General features: G+C 38.0%; 1 non-coding gene across 1 annotated transcript; it reads right to left on the bottom strand.

The window, feature by feature from the left end:
* Positions 1–2,143: 2,143 nt before the first annotated feature.
* Positions 2,144–2,250, bottom strand: LOC145117996 (small nucleolar RNA R71). Its single transcript, XR_013712983.1, has one exon. It is a non-coding gene; the product is annotated as a small nucleolar RNA R71 (small nucleolar RNA).
* Positions 2,251–21,866: the final 19,616 nt, after the last annotated feature.

Raw genomic sequence — 21,866 nt, 5'->3', positions numbered from 1 at the left:
AAAATGGACTAAAAGCGTTAAAGAATGGAAATTTGGAGGTTGAAGGCTTGAAAGACAAGAAAATCAGAAAAAGGGCGCATTCACGAGGTGAATATTATGAGATTCACGAGGTGAGTATGGCTTTTGGAAGATAAACATCGCGGATCAGGAATCCGTGTTGTATACGGATATTTACGCATTCACGAGGTGAATCAGGAGGAATTGAATATTATATATATCCTTGATCCCTACGACTTTGGAGAGGTTGGCTGACTGAGAAGGGTTCCTGGAGACGAAATTCAGAGGAAAAGAAGACCTGGAAGTTGGTTTTAACACCAAGGAAGAAGAAGTTCATAATTTGGTTTAAAAGATTGGTACACTTAAACATGTCTTTGATTATAGTTTTTGTTTGTTTAGCTGTTAGTATGTCCAGCTAAATCTAGCTGCTTCTGTTAGCTAGATGAAGCTGGAACTCATGGTTTTAATGCATTAGATTTGACTTTACTTGTTGATGATATGCTTGTGTTGATTGATTTTACCTAGCATGCTTTAGTTAATGATTTGATTGCTTTAAATTCTTGTTCTGTGTAGTTAGTGAACACAAATCTGCATGAATTTGAATACCTAATAATATAGTGAAGGCTAGTTTATTAGAGCTAAGATCAAACCAATCTTCGATAAGTAATTGAATCATTGAAGTAAGCTGTGTTAGAGAACTCATATTATGACTGTAATTGTGTTTTGATTAATCAATCTTTTATGGCCCCAATCTTATTTAATAATTGATTCTGTGTTAACTATTGTGTGACCATACATAGATTTACATGAATTGATTAATAATTAGTATATTTAGAACTAAATTGCTAATACTTCTTTAATTGGTAACCAACAGTAATAGTCCTAACTAATGTATAACCATTGAGCGAAAGCGGATTCGAACTAACATAAGTGTTTTGTTTATTGATTAAGTTTTTGTTAAAGAATTAAGTTCATCTAAACTTGCAAAATTAGATAAAAACCCTTTTAGCTTGTTAATAATTAGATTAATTTAGTGGTAAATAGATTAATTAAGAACACCGTTCCCTGTGATCGACACCCGACTTACCTAAGCTATACTGTAATCTGACTAGGTACACTGCCTATAAGTGCATAGTTAGTCTAAGTTTGTTAGGTTATAAATATTAAAATTAGTGGGTACTTCCGTGCACATCAAGTTTTTGGCACCGTTGCCGGGGAACGGCTTAGTTTATTATTTATTTATTTGCTTTGGGTTAATCGATCCTTTTTGTGGAATAAAACCTGCAAAGAGTTAATTTTCCAGCAAGGTTTGAATTTTTTTTATGTTACAGGACTCACGACGTGAATCTTACAGATTCACGACGTGAGAACTGTAATTTTTAGTTTTCTTTAGTTTTTAGTTTATTTTTCTATTTTAGTTCGTTTTTACGTTGGTATTTTGTTTAGTTTGCAGGAGTTCATGACCAGAGGCTCTAACACACCTTTGGTGCCGCCAGTTGAAGATCCGGAGTCCGCCCTTCACAAAAATAAGAATAAGAACGCGAAGGAAGATCACACGCCAAAGAAGACGCCATTGCAAGAACTAAAATCAGCCTTTTCAAGGAAGTCGGGAAAGAAGACAGGAGAGTCAAGTTCAACCCCAAAGGATAAAGGCAGAGTTGAAGAACTTGGTCCAATTCCTATTCCACACGAATCAGAATACGAATCCGACACATAATTTGGCCTTTATACGAGTGAACCCGAGAACGAGCCGGAGAACGAGATGGCAAATATAGATGAGATGGCCATGGGGGACTACAAAAAGCGCATTCGAGATGATGTGGGGCCGGGTTTAGTACATCCTACGATTCCTCCCAATACCACATTTGAGTTGAAGGGACATATCCTTACTGCACTGAAAGATATCCCATTTTACGGGAAGGATTACGAGGATGCTTTCAAACACTTAGACGAGGTGAACGATATTGCGGATTATTTTAATACTCCCAATATCCCAAGGGAGACAACTTTGCTAAGGATGCTACCAGTCACTTTCAAGGGAGCAGCAAAAGACTGGTTGAAGGCACTCCCACCTGGTACAATCACCTCCTGGGCCCAGTTGCGCGAGAGGTTTCTAGATCAGTTTTGCCCACCCTCCAAAATCTCTAAACTCAAGAAGGCAATTGCCAACTTTGAGCAAAATCCGAGGGAGTCATTGTACGAGGCCTGGGAACGCTACAAGGGGTTGTTAAGGAATTGTCCTCAACATGACCTCAATATTCAGCAAGAAATGTCAATATTTTATGATGGGGTGAATGTCATGACTAGACAACTCCTTGATTCGCAAGGACCACTAACAAAGAAGAACCCAAATCAGGCCAAGGAGCTGATTGAAGAGTTTTCAAGGCACTCTCGTGAGTATCACAACCCAGGGCGTGATGGAATAAAAGGTGATGGAGGTACACAGACTGAAGAGATGGCTGCTGTAATGGCAATGCTTAGCACTATGGATAAGAGATTGACCCAAATGGACCAATCAGTTCATGCAATTCGAGTTGGTTGCGAAAGATGTAGTGGCCCACACTTGACAAAGGATTGCAATATGGATGAATATGGAAACAAGAAAGCCCAAGTATGCTACTCGAGTGGGGACAAGTATGATGAAGATTGGAGAAAACCGAAGAGGGAGTGGCTGCCTTACGAAGAATACAAGAAGCAAAAAGAAGAGAAATTTAGGCAAACTGGCTGGGGCTTCTACCAAAGAGAGCAACCACTAGCTGAGAAGAAATCAGAATTAGAGACCATGTTGATGAAATTCATGGAAGCTTCAGAAAAAAGACATGATGCCACTGACGTTGCAATGGAAGAACAAAGAACTATAATGAAGAATCATCACGCCATAATGATAGACCAGCAGGCATTAATAAAGAATCAGCAAGCCTCCATCAATAACCTTGAAGTACAACTTGGTCAGCTTACCACTTTGGTTAATGAGAAGATATTCCCGATAAATCCGGAAAACAAAACCCAATCTCATGTAATGGCTATAGATACTGAAGAAGAGGCCATATCTGAGTTCCTAGAAGCATTAGAAGTAGAGCCAAGGCAGCCCAAACCAGAGCCGAAGAAATTAAAGATCGAAAGTCAAAATTATGCTGAATTACAGAATTCACGTCGTGAACCGTCTATGTTCACGTCGTGGGATCGATCTGAATTGAACAATTTAGAAAATGTTCCGGTTTATCGTCCGCCTCTACCGTTTCCTTCTCGAGCTGCCCTTAGTCCACTGGAAAGAGAGCATATAGAGTTTATTAAGCACGTGAAGGGTATCCCGATTAATACGCCATTTGTCGAGTCGTTATCCAAAATTCCCGAATATGAAATTTTTTTAAAAGACTTATTAGACACTCGTCAGCAACTAAAAAAGAATTCTAAGGTGATTCTAAGTGAACAAAGCTCAAAAGCTGTATTGGGAGAGATACCTAAGAAAATGGGGGATCCTGGACGCCTCACTCTTCCATGTGAGTTTGGGAATAATATTAAGATTTATGCTTTAGCCGATTCAGGGGCTAGCATAAATTTGATGCCTTACTCGTTTTATCAAAAATTAAATATTCAGAAGTTGAAGGCTACAAAGATGACCATTCACATGGCAAACAGTTCAGTGACACAGCCCCGGGGCATTGTGGAAGATATTTTAGTAAAAATTGGGAAATTCGTTTTTCCAATAGACTTTGTGGTTTTGGATATGAAAGAAGATCCCAATGTACCAATTATTCTTGGTCGCCCGTTACTTAACACTGCTGGAGCTCTTGTTGATATACGTGAATCCATGCTCACCTTGAGAGTTGGAGATGAAAAAGAAGTTTTTGGAATAGAAGATGGTTTCTAAAAGAGTGATGCGCAAGAAGCGGTTTTCAACATTGATGAAGAGAATGAACTTGAAGAATTAGAGAAGCTCATGGAAGAAGAAATCAAAACAATTCAACAAGTTAAAAGAACAAAACCGAGAGCATCCGTTCCATTTTTAGTTGAAGTTATTACTTACACAAATCCCACTTCTTGGGTAAGCAAAGAGGATGATGAGATGTCAAGTGATGAAGAGGAGGTTACTTCAAAAGTAAAAAGTCCAGTGGTAAAAGAAGAAATGGATATTATGGAGATTAAGAATGACGAAAACTTGGGCACAAAAGGAACAAAGAGGAAGCTTGATGAAGACGAGGTCAAAGCTAAAAAGGAAAATTCGAAAAAGGCGTATAAAAGACGTGTTCAAGCTTACAAGAGGCGTTTCAAGGAACAAAAGATCCTGTGGTGGACTCTTCAGATAACTCAACGTAGGAGACAAGGATTCCAGCTCATGACTCCAAGAAAAAGAAGCGCTTCTCGGGAGGCAACCCGAGCTCGGTTTGAATTTTCTTTTCCTTTATGTTTTTCGTTTAGTTTTCGCATTTTTTTGACATTCAATCATCTAATCATCCAAACTAAGTGGTAAAAAGTTGAATGTGGTGTTCCTAAATTAAGTGGTGAAATTAGAAGAATTATTAATTAGGATTATACTTTTTAATCAGACATAATTCACGAGGTGAGTGCGAAGAAATTCACCTCGTGAGTCCATAACATATACGGGGTGAGACATTTAAGCCAATAGATTTATTAGCCCAAGACTGTTCGAATAGATGGCCAACCAAGTTAGCCCAACAAAACTCACGAGGTGAGTCCGAATAAACTCACGACGTGAGTTTTGGAAAACAAGGGACCACAGCATAAACAATTCAGAATCCTTTGACCAACCCACTTTTATACTCTCACGAAGTGAAGACGGTCCCCTGGTCCCCCCCCCCCATCCGATTTTGGCCTTAATCAAACATAATTTACTCGTGTGCTTACGTAATCTCTCCTTTAAGGTAAACATTTTGCATTTCTTTTGGTTGATTTCCACGAGTTTGTTGATTTAGGGGCTAGCGTTTTTCATATGCTTAAATGTCAAAATTTTGCCCAAAATGTATTATTCATCCATCATATGTTACTTGATTATGCTTAAAAATGGTTTATGAGTAAACCTTCACAACAAAATTAAGTCCCGATTTCTGATTTTTGAGACCATTTCTCGCTGTGAATAGCGAACTCACGAGGTGAGTTTCATGAAACTCACGAGGTGAGTCCGGAGCATCACCAAAAACTGTTCTGAGAATTAACTAATATACGGGATATTTGGTTTTGTTTTTGTTGCTTATATATTTATTGCAGAAAAATGGCACCTAGACGTGAGACTGGTAACGTCCAAGGTGGGATTGCTTATTTGCACCCGTTTTACGTATTCCCGACAAATATATCTAGGGACGTGCTTGCCCGATACAACACTAGATTGGGATGGTTACACAACAGGGATTTTGCTATTGCCCCAACAGTTAATTGGCAAAGGCTTCAAGAGGTTGGACTAGTTAAAAGACTAAACCCGTTTCTTACCAAAACTTTTATGGGAAACGGGTATTCATTTACATGCAAGGGATGGAGTAACTTGTTCTCCATCCAAGAAAGGGTTTACAAGGAATTGTGTGTTGAATTCTTTTCTATTGTGGTGTTCCATGAAAATGTCCAAGACCCTAACTACTCACAAGCATTGGTCTTTCGTTTGGGAGGTGAATATAGAGAGTGCAGTTTGGTAGAATTCTCATGGAGGATGGGTTTATACGAGGCCCAGGAGACCGTGACCCCCGAGTTTTCTATGTTCTTACGGGAGGCTACCCGTACTTATTCCGGGGGAATGACGAGATATGAGTTTTGGAGCAATATCGCTTTTGGTGTTTTCAACTCCGGTGTGTCACCAGAAAGCAGCATCAAATCACCCATTCACCGTTTGCTGCACAGGCTAATCACATTCTCCATCCACCATAAAAAATTTGGAGATAAGGTCACCAAGATTAATTTATTTTTCTTGTGGTCTATTTTACAACCGGGGTTTTGTTGCAATCTTCCCTACTTTTTAGCTCGTTACTTGGCAGAGTATGCAGTAAGTTCCCGACCCGGGAGCCCAATTTGTGGTGGCCACTTTGTTACCCGCTTAGCCAAGTCTTATGGCGTGCTCGTCCCCGCGATTACACGGACACTTACGTGTAAACAAGGGCACGAATTTTCTATGGGATATCTTGAGACCATGCGAGTTGTGGTTAATTATGGGACGCATTATGGGATACCGCACAGCGATAGCGAGGGTGAGGACCAACCGACCGAAGAGCCCGAACAACAACCGAGGCCTCGAAGAAGGAACGTGCGAACCCGGGGGGAAATGGGACGATCCCAACCATATGAGGGTGGAATACCCACCGACCCGTTCCAAAGCCGGGTGGGTTCTTACTTGGATAATTTACGCGGTGGGATGACTTATAACACCCAAATGATTGAAGCCATGTTCTCTCATATGAATGTGGTGAGACCACCCACCGTGCTGCCTCATTGCCCTTATATTCCTACGTGGGAAGAGTTATGGATGCCAAGAGGAGAAGGAGCCGGGACTAGCGAGCGAACGAGGATGATTGATCGTTTATTTTAGTTTTATTTTGATTATTTTAGTTTTGTTTGGTTTGGTTTTATTTTGTTTGGATTGTAAAACTATTAAGATATTATGTTACTTTTCTCTTCTTTGGTTGTTATTTTTCAGAATTCCTAGGAGCGCATACAAAGGATGTCGAGATATGAGTGCGTATGTGTTTAACCGGGAGTGTTTAAAGTCGAGAGTCGGGACCCATAATTTGAATTAAGTGTGGGGTGGGTCAAGCGAGAAGAAAGTTAGAGAGGAGAGTCCAAAATAATAGGGTTAGAAGAGTCTTAATCTATTAAGACATGGGGTTGAATATAAGAATTGAAAGAAAGGTTGGAAGAAATATATTTCTGGGATTCCAGTTTTCACGTCGTGAAACTTTTGTTATTCACCTCGTGAGTCAGTATATGGTGACTTCCCAGAACCCGCTTCCCATCGAATTCACCTCGTGAATTTAAATACACTCACGTCGTGACTTTGTATTTTTCACAAAAGAAGTCTTATTTTTCCATATTCATTATGTGGTTCACCCTCATTCTTTTTGGGAATATTATGAAGATAATCATGGCTCATGTCTCTACCATGCAATGTGGCGTATACTTTCCCACATTGTTTTGTCCATTTTGAACATTTTTCTGCACCACATTTGTTAAAGATTGAAGATTCGACCCCATATTTTGCCGGTACATTACTTATCTCACGTGTTCAAGATCCAAGTTTCTATTTCTCAAAGTTTGTATTCAAGATGCATATTTCAACCACACTTTTGGAGAAGCTCACGCCACTATCCCAAGGGAGTCTGTTCCTTTTTCTCCCTTCTCTTAATTTTTATATTATTTTAAGCATACAATGAGGGCATTGTATGTAATAAGTGTGGGGTAGGGGGTATAAAAAGTAAATTGCTAGATAATTTGGTAAATTTTGAAATTTTGAAATTTTTAAATCTAGTAATAATAATTTGAACTCTAGTTGCTAGTGTTATATGGAATGATCCGATAAGAGCTCAAATGTTTAGTTGAGCCGATATACGTTATAATGCATTTGTGGCCTCCCTTATTTTAGTGAAATCATGGAACAAAAACATAACCTCGCTTAGTTTGAGGGATGCAATATGTTTAGCAGCCTAAACCTGAAATGTATCCAGGAAAGCTATGTGTTAGCCAATAAAGGTTGAAGTTAAGCGCCCTTGCTTAAGCATGTAGGTTTTTGAGTGATATAGAAAAGTGAGACACATGTAAAAAAAAAAAGAGAAATTACCAAAAAAGTGAAAATTTGAAGAATTTTTGGAGCATAAAAGTATCAAAGTAAGAAGATCAAAGATCGAAAATTCTGAAGTTTCAAAAGTTGAAGATATCAAAATTACACAAAGATGGTGAATTCAAAAAAAAATTGAAGATCAATTGTCAAAGAAAAGAAGAATTCAGGAGCTCCAAGTTGCGGTATCTTCTTGAAAGTTGTAATTCTCTAGTTTATGTATGCTTGGGTATCTTTACAAAAATACCTTGAGGTTAGTAAGATTTATGGGGATGAATTCGGAGGGTTGCATAAAATGAGCATTGTTCGAAAGAAGTGGGCGAGTGTTTATGAAGACTGTGAGTATTTAAAGTATGGGGGGTTGCTTAGGAAAAATTTAGACACAAATGCATGCGTTGAGGTCTTGGCATAATGGCTGAGCTGGAATTGGATTGTTTTATGTAATGTTAGTGATAAAGGTGTAAGTTGAAAATAGTTAGATTTGCTTGAGGGCAAGCAAAGCCTAAGTGTGGGGTATTTTGATATTGCCATATTTATACATATTTTTAGGCAATATTTAAGTACATTTGTATATATATTTTGGTCATTTGTATAGAATAATGGTACTTATAAGGTTAAATTATATTTTGCAGCCAAAAAGAAGACATTTTGAAGAAAAGGGACTAAAAGCGTTAAAGAATGGAACTTTGGAGGTTGAAGGCTTGAAAGACAAGAAAATCAGAAAAAGGGCGCATTCACGAGGTGAATATTATGAGATTCACGAGGTGAGTATGGCTTTTGGAAGATAAACATCGCGGATCAGGAATCCGTGTTGTATACGGATATTTACGCATTCACGAGGTGAATCAGGAGGAATTGAATATTATATATATCCTTGATCCCTACGACTTTGGAGAGGTTGGCTGACTGAGAAGGGTTCCTGGAGACGAAATTCAGAGGAAAAGAAGACCTGGAAGTTGGTTTTAACACCAAGGAAGAAGAAGTTCATAATTTGGTTTAAAAGATTGGTACACTTAAACATGTCTTTGATTATAGTTTTTGTTTGTTTAGCTGTTAGTATGTCCAGCTAAATCTAGCTGCTTCTGTTAGCTAGATGAAGCTGGAACTCATGGTTTTAATGCATTAGATTTGACTTTACTTGTTGGTGATATGCTTGTGTTGATTGATTTTACCTAGCATGCTTTAGTTAATGATTTGATTGCTTTAAATTCTTGTTTTGTGTAGTTAGTGAACACAAATCTGCATGAATTTGAATACCTAATAATATAGTGAACGCTAGTTTATTAGAGCTAAGATCAAATCAATCTTAGATAAGTAATTGAATCATTGAATTAAGCTGTGTTAGAGAACTCATATTATGACTGTAATTGTGTTTTGATTAATCAATCTTTTATGGCCCCAATCTTATTTAATAATTGATTCTGTGTTAACTATTGTGTGACCATACATAGATTTACATGAATTGATTAATAATTAGTATATTTAGAACTAAATTGCTAATACTTCTTTAATTGGTAACCAACAGTAATAGTCCTAACTAATGTATAACCATTGAGCGAAAGCGGATTCGAACTAACATAAGTGTTTTGTTTATTGATTAAGTTTTTGTTAAAGAATTAAGTTCATCTAAACTTGCAAAATTAGATAAAAACCCTTTTAGCTTGTTAATAATTAGATTAATTTAGTGGTAAATAGATTAATTAAGAACACTGTTCCCTGTGATCGACACCCGACTTACCTAAGCTATACTGTAATCTGACTAGGTACACTGCCTATAAGTGCATAGTTAGTCTAAGTTTGTTAGGTTATAAATATTAAAATTAGTGGGTACTTCCGTGCACATCAGGTGTTTAGTCCATAAAACATGGGTCTTTTAGATCACACAAGGTGACCCTTTTAGCCTTGCATTATTTCATTGTTTAAACTAGCTTTAAATAAAATATCACTGTATTTATTGGAATATTGCTTGACCTGTTATATCATCAGATATATGCTTAAATTATCCAAGACTTCCTAGAACTCATGAATAACTATTCCTAGCTTGATGTGAGAAACATCTTGAGCATCACAGTGATGCCTTTACTAGGTAACATATTTAGGTCTATTACTCAAAGTAATTTGTTTAGGATTAGGACCTTCAAGTGTATACAATTTCATATCTCTCACGAGATTGTCTCTTAAGACATGAACTCATTCATTGAAGTTGTATCTATTGAATGTTATTGTTTCACTAAGTCATTTAAAGAGAAATGACATTTCATGGTTATGAGATTGGATTATATATCTACAAAATTTTTAACAAAATTCATTTAGTATTTTCAATATTTAATCTTTAATAATTAATTCCCTTTTAGTTTCTAAAAACATTAATTATCAAAGTCTAGGATCCAAGTTGCAAAACAGATAAATGGTTAGGTATCCTTTATACCATCCATCCGAATTCAACCCGGTAGATATCGATTATCAATTATATCTTACTATATAATTCCTAGATTTATGGGATCGCTAATAACAAATTTAATTAGACATGTTTGATCCCATCTATGCCTCAGAACTCTCTTGCTTAGGTATCCTTTATCACAAGAGATTTCCGATCAAATCATCCAATTTGAAAAACTTGTGTAATCGACCTATAACTTGGTTATAGAAATCGAGAAGACACCTCGACCATCAAAAGATAGCACTAAGTGGTTAGGTATCCTTTATCCCACTAGTGCATACAAGAGACGTGCGAGTGTTTTTAAAAAAAGGATTGCATAGATTTGAGGTTTGTAAGGGGTCTTTGATGTTTTTATAATTCTAGCTTAAAAAACATGTTATATCATGGTTATTGCATGCATTCAATAAATCATGGTATACTTAAAAAAAATCTTATTACATGTAAAATCTCATTTTTAACAATGTTCTATATATAAAACCCGGTTTTATATTATTGACGCGATTAAAGTTTTAAATTAATAACTAGTATTAAGTTATATCGTTTGAGCGCTTTAGAACATTTGGAAACCTTTTAATACAACTTCCTTTTATAAAATAATGTTTAGAGTTTGATAAGTTTACAAATCTCTATTTTAAACTTATACAATTTTAATCCCGAAATTTTACCGGTTACTAATTTTAACGATAAAGCTTGTTTTATTGTAAAACTATTTTAGCATCTTATGTTAAAAGGTAAATTTCATTAAAATCAAACTCTTTGTGATGTTTATTTATGTTCAAATATTATTTTGCATTTGAAAAACTAATTGATTAACCATAACATAATAATAATAACATAAACATAAAACATCACAAGCATGCATAACAATTATAATATATGTGCATAAACCAAACCATTAACTAGTAATAATTTTGTGAGCCGTCACAAAATTATCAAGTCCATTCCTAAAGGGACATAAGAGACCTTTATCTTGTAAAGTCTTCATGTGCTCCCACTTGCTTCAACACCTTGTAGTAAGTTTATAAAAATAATTTTATAAACTTTGAGAAACTTTAATAAAATCAACTTTATAAACTTTTGATCTTCAAAATGGCCACCATCTTCATTCTTGTTACATTTGTACAAAAATAAATTATTTCTAAAACTAATATATTACTTACAAAAATTAACAAAAAAAAACTACCTATTTAATTATTACATACCATATGAATAAATAAATAGTTACAACCATTTTAAATAAATCAACACATGCAACAACACAAAGGTTCATGGCTAGTTTATGCACATCATACATATTTATATACTCAAAAATATATAAAACAACTCTTTGTTTTTCTAAGACAACTTTTATGACCAAAAAATATGCATGTAAACTTTTGGTCAAAAAATAACAATTATAAACATTTTAAAGTTGTCAAAGAAAATATGTATGGATTTTTCTTGCAAAGAGAAAATCATTCATGTTTTCCAAAAACAAAGATTTCATCAACCAAACAAATAATCTAACTAATATTGCAAAAATGGCTCTGATACCAATTGTTGGGTTTTTATTCAAAAATCCGGTTTCACAACCGGTAAAATTGACAGCGGAAGCTTTAAAAATGTTGAATAAAACTAAAACTATTTTACCCACCAATGATCATTTTGTAAGAGTTAGGAAGATTAAAACAATCATAGAAGGGAAAACATAACAACCTTTGAAGACTTTGATCCTCATGGGAGGTTGGAAGTTGATGAAGCGTGGCATGAAACTCTAAAGCAAGAGTTCTCTACAAGTATCCACCAAGCAAGAGTAGAACCATCAAAACATGCTAGTATTCACTTGTAATTTGTTGTTCATAAGCCTTTGAAATATATACCAAATATATGTTCAAAGGTGAAGGAACAAAAGGGTCATTCTTTTAACATCAAATGCAAGATAATGGAGGAGAAGAAGGATGCTTTAACTTCGAAATTTGGCAGCCTCTTGGGAGCACTTTTGCTCTCGGTTTTGCTAGCCAAAGAAGAGGAAGAATGAAGGCTTTCAAGCATCCCATCTAACCTTCTATGCCATCCCTTATATAGAGGCCAAAAAAGCAAAGGGAGACCATAAAGTAAAATAGGGAGAACTTTTTCCCAAGCATGACAAAAGAAGACCATGCTTGGTCTCCTTACAATTTTCGAAAAAGGCATGTCCAAAAGAAGACAAAAGTTGTCTGATGGCTAGTTTTTTATACACATACATGTTATCTTTATAAAAATCAAGTATTTTTATAAAGAATTCCCAACATATATATATATATATATATATATATATATATATATATATATATACTAGTTTATAACCCGTGGGAACCACGATTATAAAATTAATTAAACTTTTATAATAAAAATTTATAACTATTAATCAGTTGTTTTAAATTAGTCATTTTAAATAAATTATTAATTAAAAGATATATCAAAAATTTAAAGTTATAACTTCAAATTTAACATATAATTACAAAATGTAAATTTGAATTTTGAAATGAGTTGTCTAATATATCTACATGACATGGCATAATATTAATGAGAAGTTGTATTAGAGTGACACTTGACAAAATGAGATTAAAACTATTCATTTATTAGAATAGGGATATTTATATAACTAGTCATATATAAATATCTTATTTTATATAAAACTATCTTTTATATAAATTGTAACTAGCTTATTAAGATATAAATATGAATATATAAACATCTTATTTTATATAAAACTATCTTTTATATAAATTGAACTAGTTTATTAAGATATAAATATAACTTATAAATAATCATACTTTATGATATATTTCATAAGTTGTTATTTCTCCAATAAATATTATTTCCATAAATAATAAATTCTCAATTAGTAAAATATTATTTCCATGAAATATTAATTTTCCAATTAAATACAAGTGTTGATATATTTATTAATAATCAAATTATACTAATAAATAATCAATTGACGGTAACCTTCTATATGGTGTGACCCTATAGGATCATATATTTTAATGATATAAGTGTGGTTATGTGTTATAAACTTCATAAACTTGAAAATATACTAACTTATGGTGATATTTATAGAACATAACACCTATTACAACATATTATGTAAAGAAAAGGTTTAAAACACTTCAAAGTTGTTTAAAACTAAGAAAACTTGCATGAGAGGGCTAAAAATGACAAAATACTCAAAAGTGAGGTTATTTATATAACTCACGGCTTTAAAGGACCAAAAAGGAGTTATTTTTGATAAATATGAGTCTTTATTGTATTTTCGATTTTCAAGGGGCTAAAAGTGTAAATTATCACAAATGGGCCTCATTTGGGCTTTCACGACTTTTGGGCCAAAATTGTAAATTTTTGGACTTTGTGGGCTTAAGTGTCATTTTAAACAAAGTTGTGCCAAAAATGTAAATTTTCGATAAAAAGGGCTGAAAATGTAAATTTATTAAAACTTGGTGCAAAAAGATAAATTTATTTATAAATAGGGCCGGGAATGCACATTTTCATAAACTTAAGCCAAAAATGATATTTTTGACAAAAGTGGGTTAAAAATGTTATTTTTACTTAAAATTAGCCTTAAAAACAAACTTTTGGCCTTAAAGGACCTGAAGTGTCATTGGTACCAAAAGGTGCCTTAATTGTAAATTTTCGGTTTTAAGAACCAAAAATGTCTTTTTACTAAAAGTGGGCCTTTTAAGTCATTTTGGTAAACAACTAAACTTAACAACCAACGTAATACCAAACGGATCAATTACATCACTCTCATGCTTATTGGGCCTGGAATATAATTTACATGTTTAATGGGTCTTAGTTGTCCCTTTTACATGTTTATTGGGTCTGGAATACACTTTGCATGCTTATTGGACCTGAAATATAATTTACATGTTTAATAGGCCTTAGTTGTCTTTTTTTTTTCATGTTTAATTGGGCCCAGAATACACCTTACATGTTTATTGGGCCTTCGTGGTCCATCTACATGCTTGTTAACTTCACACATTCACAAACGTACATGTTGGGCTTTGAAAACTAAATACTTGCACGAAAACAATATACTCTGTGCAACTTCATATTCGCGGAAATTTGGTTAAGGATCTTGTGAGACATTTCGTTTGGCACCTATTGAGTGTACAACCGTAGCCTGTAGTTATAACCAGAGTCTCCTGGAGGGAGAGGGAGAGTTTGTGTATAGATCTATACGGGGGTGACACCCCACACCTGAGCTGTTCGCTACAGTTAGACTAGGCCAGTCTAGGGTGACAAACATTACCATAAACCCGTCGGCGTCCCAAGGAACGTCATGACAGACGAAGTTTTCATTATTAAGTATGATTATAACGACTCACTTAGAGGAATTAACACCATTATAAAATTTACGGAATACAACATCTGTCGATAATATGGGAACAAACACATCATTTGTATTCAGTTTTAGGGTAATGAAATCACAACGTCTTTTTATAAACAGACAACATTGGGTTGCCTGGAATTATTCACTTCATCCACTCACAAACATTAACACACATGCATTAATACAAGATCTGACACAAACATTTCAAACCGTTTTCAGAAAATATCGGATTTTCTGGTGTTTACATCCACTCACAAACATTAACACACATGCATTAATACAAGATCTGACACAAACATTTCAAACCGTTTTCAGAAAATATCGGATTTTCTTGTGTTTACAAAGCAATACAAAACATTTTACTCAAAAAATGCTTATGAACTCACCAACATTATATATGTTGACCTTTTTAAATTAACTTGTATTCTCAGGGAATCGTTGAGCAGGTTGGTCAGCAAGAATACCTGGATATTTTGTTGTGTTTTGTTAGTACTATATTTGGATATTTTGGCATGTAATATTAAAATACAATACTTGATGTAAACAATGACAGTTGTAATATTACATGATGATGATGTTTGGTTTCAATTATATACACTGTGATGATACTACAAAAATGAAGTCACCCAAGCCCCAGACGTTTCCGTCGTCTGGTTCAGGGGTGTGACAGATTGGTATCAGAGCATTGTTTATAGTGAACTGACATATCTAATCATGCAAGATATGCAATTATAAATACAATGGGACTAAAACACTCTGAATAAAATAATTAACATGCATACCTAGGTGTGCACTAATACTATAACACTAAAAGTCTCTGGAGGAAACTGAACACCGCGGTTAAACCCGAATAGTATGTAGTCGTATTGGGGATAAATAGAGCCTGATCAACTATATTTATTCAAAATACGGACAACATGTGTTTGGGAGTGATCATGGTGGGCAATGAATCTAGAAACTTACCAACCTCGTGTCCAAAAAGCTTTAAGGAACTCAAACATAAACAATTAAAATACTATAGGAGTATTTGGAATGCTATCTACACTCTCCTTACACATTTCTCACCCCTCATGCAGACCCTATGGCCGGATTCCATCACCCAGGAGATCCCTATTTCCCCAACCAGGGGAATGGAGGGTGGTTAGAGCCGGAACCGGAGGAAGAGCCAGAGGAAGAACCAAAAGAAGAACCCGAGGAAGAACCTGAAGATGGACCGGCAGAACCGGTAGCAGACTCAGATGAGGAGGAGGCTGATGGTAGCGATGCAGATGACTCGGACGTGGAGTCCGAAGTCATTAATCCTTCGTACATGGCCAGAGTACCCCCGTACAGGATGGGTCCCAAGGGTCCTACACCCCCAGGGGCACACGAGATCTGGAGGTGGAGTCGCCAGCAAGGGGTGCGTCCCCCATTCAGTATGAACCGAGACTATTACAACCTGAGTCACGGTGGACCTGCAAACCGAGCCCTGCCAGTGATGGTAAGGAGGACGCACGACATCGGCGAGCAGGCACATGCAACCACCAGTCAAATGGTTGCCATGAGAGCCGCGGTTGAGCGCGCGGAAAGGATGACACATGAGGTAGTCAGGGACTACCAGGCGCGACAGACATCACTGGAAGCCCGGCTTCGAGCCGCCGAGCATCACCTGGCCGGACTCCAGGGTGCATCTACCTCGTCGTCAGCTCCACTAGACCCTTCTCGCCGCGACTATGATCGGCTTCATCCATTACCACTACCGTTATGATTTTCTTTTATGTACTACTCTATGTACTACCAACTACATGATTAAGTGATTACACTACTCATGGAGTCGTTATGCTGTCGGATTTTATTTCCTTTCATGTATTGTATGCCTTATAAAGGCAAATTTTCATGTATCAAAAAGATTATTATTATTAATGAAAGCAGTTATATATTTTATCATGATGTTGTTATCTGCTATGTGTTCTATTAATTTTATTTCATGTTGATGGTATGCACTCATTTACACACACAACCGAATCATCTAAACTGTTCTATATTCAATGAATCTCGAAACTAGAATGCACTAAATACTCAACATCTTTCCGTTTCATGACCGAAGATGCCTCAAAGACCGAATCGCGGAAACAACACGACACCAACACCACCGGAGGTAAACTCGGCTGCGTTCCAAGCAGCAGTGTCAGCTGCGGTCACCGCATCACTGGCACCGATTCACAACGGAAATAATGGTGGAGGTAACAGGCAAGGAGCTGGAAGTTCAAACCAGGGGATGAACCAAGGACCCACAAGGACCTGTACCTACAAGGATTTCCCGAATGCCAAGCCTCGAACCTTCAATGGGACAGGAGGCGTGATAACTCTAAAGAGGTGGATAGAAAAAGCTGAATCAGTATTCGAGATCTGCGGATGCCCGGAAGAGTGCAAGGTGAAGTTTTCAGCTTGCACATTCGTCGATCAAGCGCTTTCTTGGTGGAATGGTCACGTGGAGGCCATGACACTCCCATTGGCAAATGCTATGCCATGGGAGGAGCTTAAAGAAATGCTAATGGCGGAGTACTGTCCAAGAGGAGAGATCCAGAAGATGGAGCAGGAACTGTGGAACCTCACAGTTCAAAAATCCGACATCGATGCTTACATCTCGAGGTTTAGTAAGTTGTCACTCCTGTGTCCAGGCGTGATCACGTCTGAAGGAAAGAAGATTGAAAGATTCATTTGGGGATTGACCTCTCTAATTCAAGGAAATGTAATAACAGCTAACCCGGAGACATATGACAGTGCTAAAAGATTAGCCAAGAAGCTCTACGACCATGGCAACAAGAAGGGTGCCAAAGCAGGGGAGACTGAAGTCAAGAAGGAGGGAAAGGATAACAAGAACAACAAGGACAACAAACGAAAAGGGCGACAAAACCACGAGTCATCGAAAAAGCAACAAACTATAGAAGTCCACGCTGCTACTGCTCAGGTTGCCTCAACACCACATGTTCCAGCCTCAACTACGCAAACCACAACCAGGCAATACTCAGGAACCTTACCTAAGTGTAACAAATGCGGCTTTCACCACCATGGAGAGTGCAGAGAATTACAGTGCACAAATTGCAATCGTAAGGGCCATACCGCTCGATACTGCAGATCTCAACCTCAACAGAACCAACAACCAAACAACAAGAACAACAACAACAACACCACCAACAACAGCAACAACCGCAATAACAATAACAACAACAATAATGTTGGGGCTAGTCACACTTGTTATGGGTGTGGAGGAACTGGACATTTCAGACGCAATTGTCCCAAAGCCAACAACCAAGGAGCAGGAGGATCAGGGAGGGTCCTGACGTTGGGTCAAGGTGAAGCAGTTCAAGACCCGACGGTTGTTACTGGTACGTTCCCACTTAACAACACTTACGCATGCATTTTACTCGATAGTAGAGCCGAGCTGAGCTTCGTTAGTAACAAATTCAAACACTTACTAAAATAACAACCCCAGAAGCTAAACGAAGCCTTCACGGTGGATATGGCTAATGGGAAAACCGAAACAACCACAGATTTTTACGTAGGGTGCACATTAACACTAAACAACCATTCATTTCACATAGATTTGATGCCAGTAAATATTAGGAGTTTTGATGGGATAATCGGCATGGATTGGTTAAGCCCCCACCGTGTTGATATTATGTGCCACGAGAAGGCCGTTCGCCTTCACCTCCCCAATCACGAAACCCTAATAATCTATGATGATAAACCTGGCGCCAATCTTCGTCTTATCTCGTGCATCAAGGCACAGAAGTGCCTGCACAAGAAAAACTATGCCTTCCTCGCTCACGTTGTGGATAAAGCCAAAGAAGAAGTAAACATTAAAGACATCCCAGTGGCATGCGACTTCCCAGATGTATTTCCCGAAGACCTTCCGGGAATACCCCCAGAAAGACAGGTTGAATTTCGAATCGACCTAATACTGGGAGCCACATCAATTGCCAAATCACCCTACAGGTTAGATCCCGCCGAAATGCAGGAGTTATCCAATCAATTAAGCGAACTTCTGAACAAAGGATTCATCAGGCCAAGCTTCTTACCCTGGGGAGCCCCGGTCTTGTTTGTCAAGAAGAAAGACGGATCCTTCAGAATGTGCATCGACTATCGGGAGTTGAACAAACTCACCGTCAAAAACCGATATCCACTCCCTCGGATTGACGATCTATTTGACCAGCTTCAAGGAGCTAGTTACTTCTCCAAAATAGATCTAAGGTCCAGTTATCATCAGCTCCGAGTCGGAGAAGTGGACATTCCAAAAATTTCTTTTCGAACTCGATACGACCATTACGAATTCCTTATGATGCCCTTCGGTCTAACAAATGCCCCCGCAACATTTATGGACCTCATGAATCGAGTCTGCCGTCCATTCCTCGATAATTTCGTGATCGTCTTCATCGATGATATTCTCATATACTCCCGAAGTAAGGAGGAGCACGGTCAACATCTCCGTCAAATTTTGGAAACTCTAAGAGCTGAAAGGCTATATGCAAAACTCTCCAAATGCGAGTTCTGGATTCAAAGTGTAAACTTCTTGGGTCATGTAGTCAGTGAGGAAGAAATTCATGTGGATCCTTCCAAGATCAAGGCCATTGAAGGCTGGGCAACCCTGAAGACGCCAACAGAAATCCGACAATTCTTGGGTCTTGCAGGCTACTACTGAAGGTTTATTCAGAACTTCTCCAAGATAGCCAAGCCCCTCACCACTCTGACACAAAAAGGCGTACCCTTCAACTAGACGGAAAAGCAAGAAGCTGCCTTCCAAACCTTGAAGCGATCCCTATGCAGTGCTCCAGTGCTATCCTTACCAGAGGGAACCGAAGACTTCGTAGTATATTGCGATGCTTCAAACCAAGGGTTAGGCTGTGTCCTCATGCAGCGTGAGAAGGTGATAGCTTACGCGTCCAGGCAACTGAAGACACATGAAGTGAATTACACCACCCATGATCTTGAGCTGGGAGCCGTGGTCTTCGCCCTAAAAATTTGGAGGCACTACCTATATGGTACAAAGTGCACCATCTACACGGATCACAAAAGCCTCCAGAACATTCTAAATCAAAAAGAACTGAGCATGAGGCAGCGAAGGTGGGTTGATCTGCTAAACGATTATGAATGCGAGATCAAGTACCACCCAGGCAAGGCTAACGTGGTAGCCGATGCCCCGAGCAAGAAAGAATACTCACGTCGCCGGGTGAAGACATTATCAATAACCATCCACTCCCACCTAACCTCACAGATCAAGGGAGCCCAATCAGAGGCATTGAAGCCGGAGAACGCCGCAAATGAAACACTGTGTGGGGTGGATAAAAACCTTGAAGCCAAAGATGACGAAGCTTATTACTTCATGAATAGAATCCGGGTTCCAAAATTTGGAGGATTTAGAGAGATAGTCATGAACGAGGCTCATAAAACGCAATATTCCGTCCATCCAGGTTTGGATAAAATGTACCTGGACATTAAATAACATTATTGGTGGCCAAATATGAAGGCAGAGATCGCCACTTACGTGGGCAAGTGTCTCCCTTGTGCCAAAGTGAAAGTGGAGTATCAGAAGCACTCGGGGCTATTACAACAGCCAGTGATACCCGAGTGGAAATGGGAAAGAATTACCATGGACTTCATAACCAAAATACCTAAGACAACGGACGGATTGGATGCTATCTGGGTGATTGTCAATAGGTTAACCAAATCCGCCCATTTCCTGCCAATCAAGGAATCGTACAAGATGGAAAGATTAACACGAATCTATATAAAAGAGATCGTGAGACTTCATGGAGTACCAATATCTATTATCTCGGATCGGGATAGTAGATTTACTTCATGATTTTGGCAGTCGCTCCAGAAGTCAATGGGAACACAACTAGACATGAGCACTGCTTACGACCCGCAAACCGATGGCCAAAGTGAGAGAACGATCCAAGCACTCGAAGATATGCTCCGAGCCTGTGTGATCGATTTTGGCAAATCATGGGATACCCACTTGCCTTTAATTGAGTTCTCGTACAATAACAGCTACCACACGAGCATAAAGGTTGCTCCTTTCGAGGCTTTGTATGGTCGCAAATGCAGATCGCCTCTCTGCTGGGCTGAGGTGGGTGACACCCAGCTGGCGAAAGGACAAATACCAACTGACACTCTTACAGGACCTGAGATCATTCGGGAAACGACAAAGAAAATAATCCAAATCAAGACACGACTTCAAGCATCGCGTGACCGACAAAAGAGCTATGCTGATAAATGACGGAAACCCCTGGAATTTCAAGTAGGAGATCGGGTGCTATTGAAGGTCTCTCCCTGGAAAGGGATGATCCGTTTTGGGAAGCGGGGAAAACTAAATCCGCGATACATCGGGCCATTCGAGATTCTTGCCCGGATTGGTCCGGTGGCTTATAAGCTGCAGCTAGCTGTGGAGCTCAGCAACGTACACCCCGTGTTCCACGCCTCGAACCTGAAAAAGTGCTTATCAGATGAAACCCTTGTCATTCCTCTGGAAGAGATTGAAGTAAACGAGAATCTCCTGTTCATCGAAGAACTAGTTGAGATAATGGATAGGGAAGTGAAGCGCACAAAACATAGTCGCATTCCGATTGTGAAGGTTCGATGGAACGCTAAGCGTGGACCGAAATTCACATGGGAACACAAAGACCAGATGAAACAGAAGTACCCTCACCTATTCTCTCGTTCATAATTATATCTTTCAAAAGAATTTCAGGACAAAATTCCCTCTAACGGGGGGATGATGTCACAACTAGCATTTTTGCCAAGGAAATTATGTATTCATGTAATCAACTCTTGTATAACTTGTAATCTAAGTTGATGTCATGTACTATGCTCATTCAAAATCAACCATTTGAATCAAAACTCATGATTGAAGTTCAAAACCTAATTCGATGCATCTCATATACTCAACTATGGGTTTGAAACCCTAATATCCCGGTTCAAACTTAGAATGGACCAGGATCCTCTTATTGGGCCTAATGGGCCAGTAAACTTTCAATTTGGTTATTTTGGGTCAAGGAACCCTATTTGGGCCTTAAATAGACCCACATTCATTAAACAATAGCATTTTGGGCCATAAGACTTCTCATGGGCCTTATTGGGCCTAAAATGTCTCACTTTGTTGTCATGGGCCTTAATGGGCCGTGAATGCTTTCTTGAACCTTTATGGGCTGTAAACTCCCTTTCCTTGTCACTTTTGGGCCGTAAACCCTCATATGGGCCCAATGGGCCGAAAACCTTCAACTTGGGCCTCATAATTTCGAAAATAAGCAAACAAGGCCCAAACCTAT

This window comes from Lactuca virosa, chromosome 5, assembly GCF_052849685.1.
Source record: "Lactuca virosa cultivar CGN04683 chromosome 5, Lactuca_virosa_CGN04683_v6, whole genome shotgun sequence".
Taxonomy (NCBI): Eukaryota; Viridiplantae; Streptophyta; class Magnoliopsida; order Asterales; family Asteraceae; genus Lactuca; species Lactuca virosa.
The sequence above is the reverse complement of the archived record's forward strand: the minus strand, read 5'-3'. Positions and strand labels throughout refer to the sequence as shown.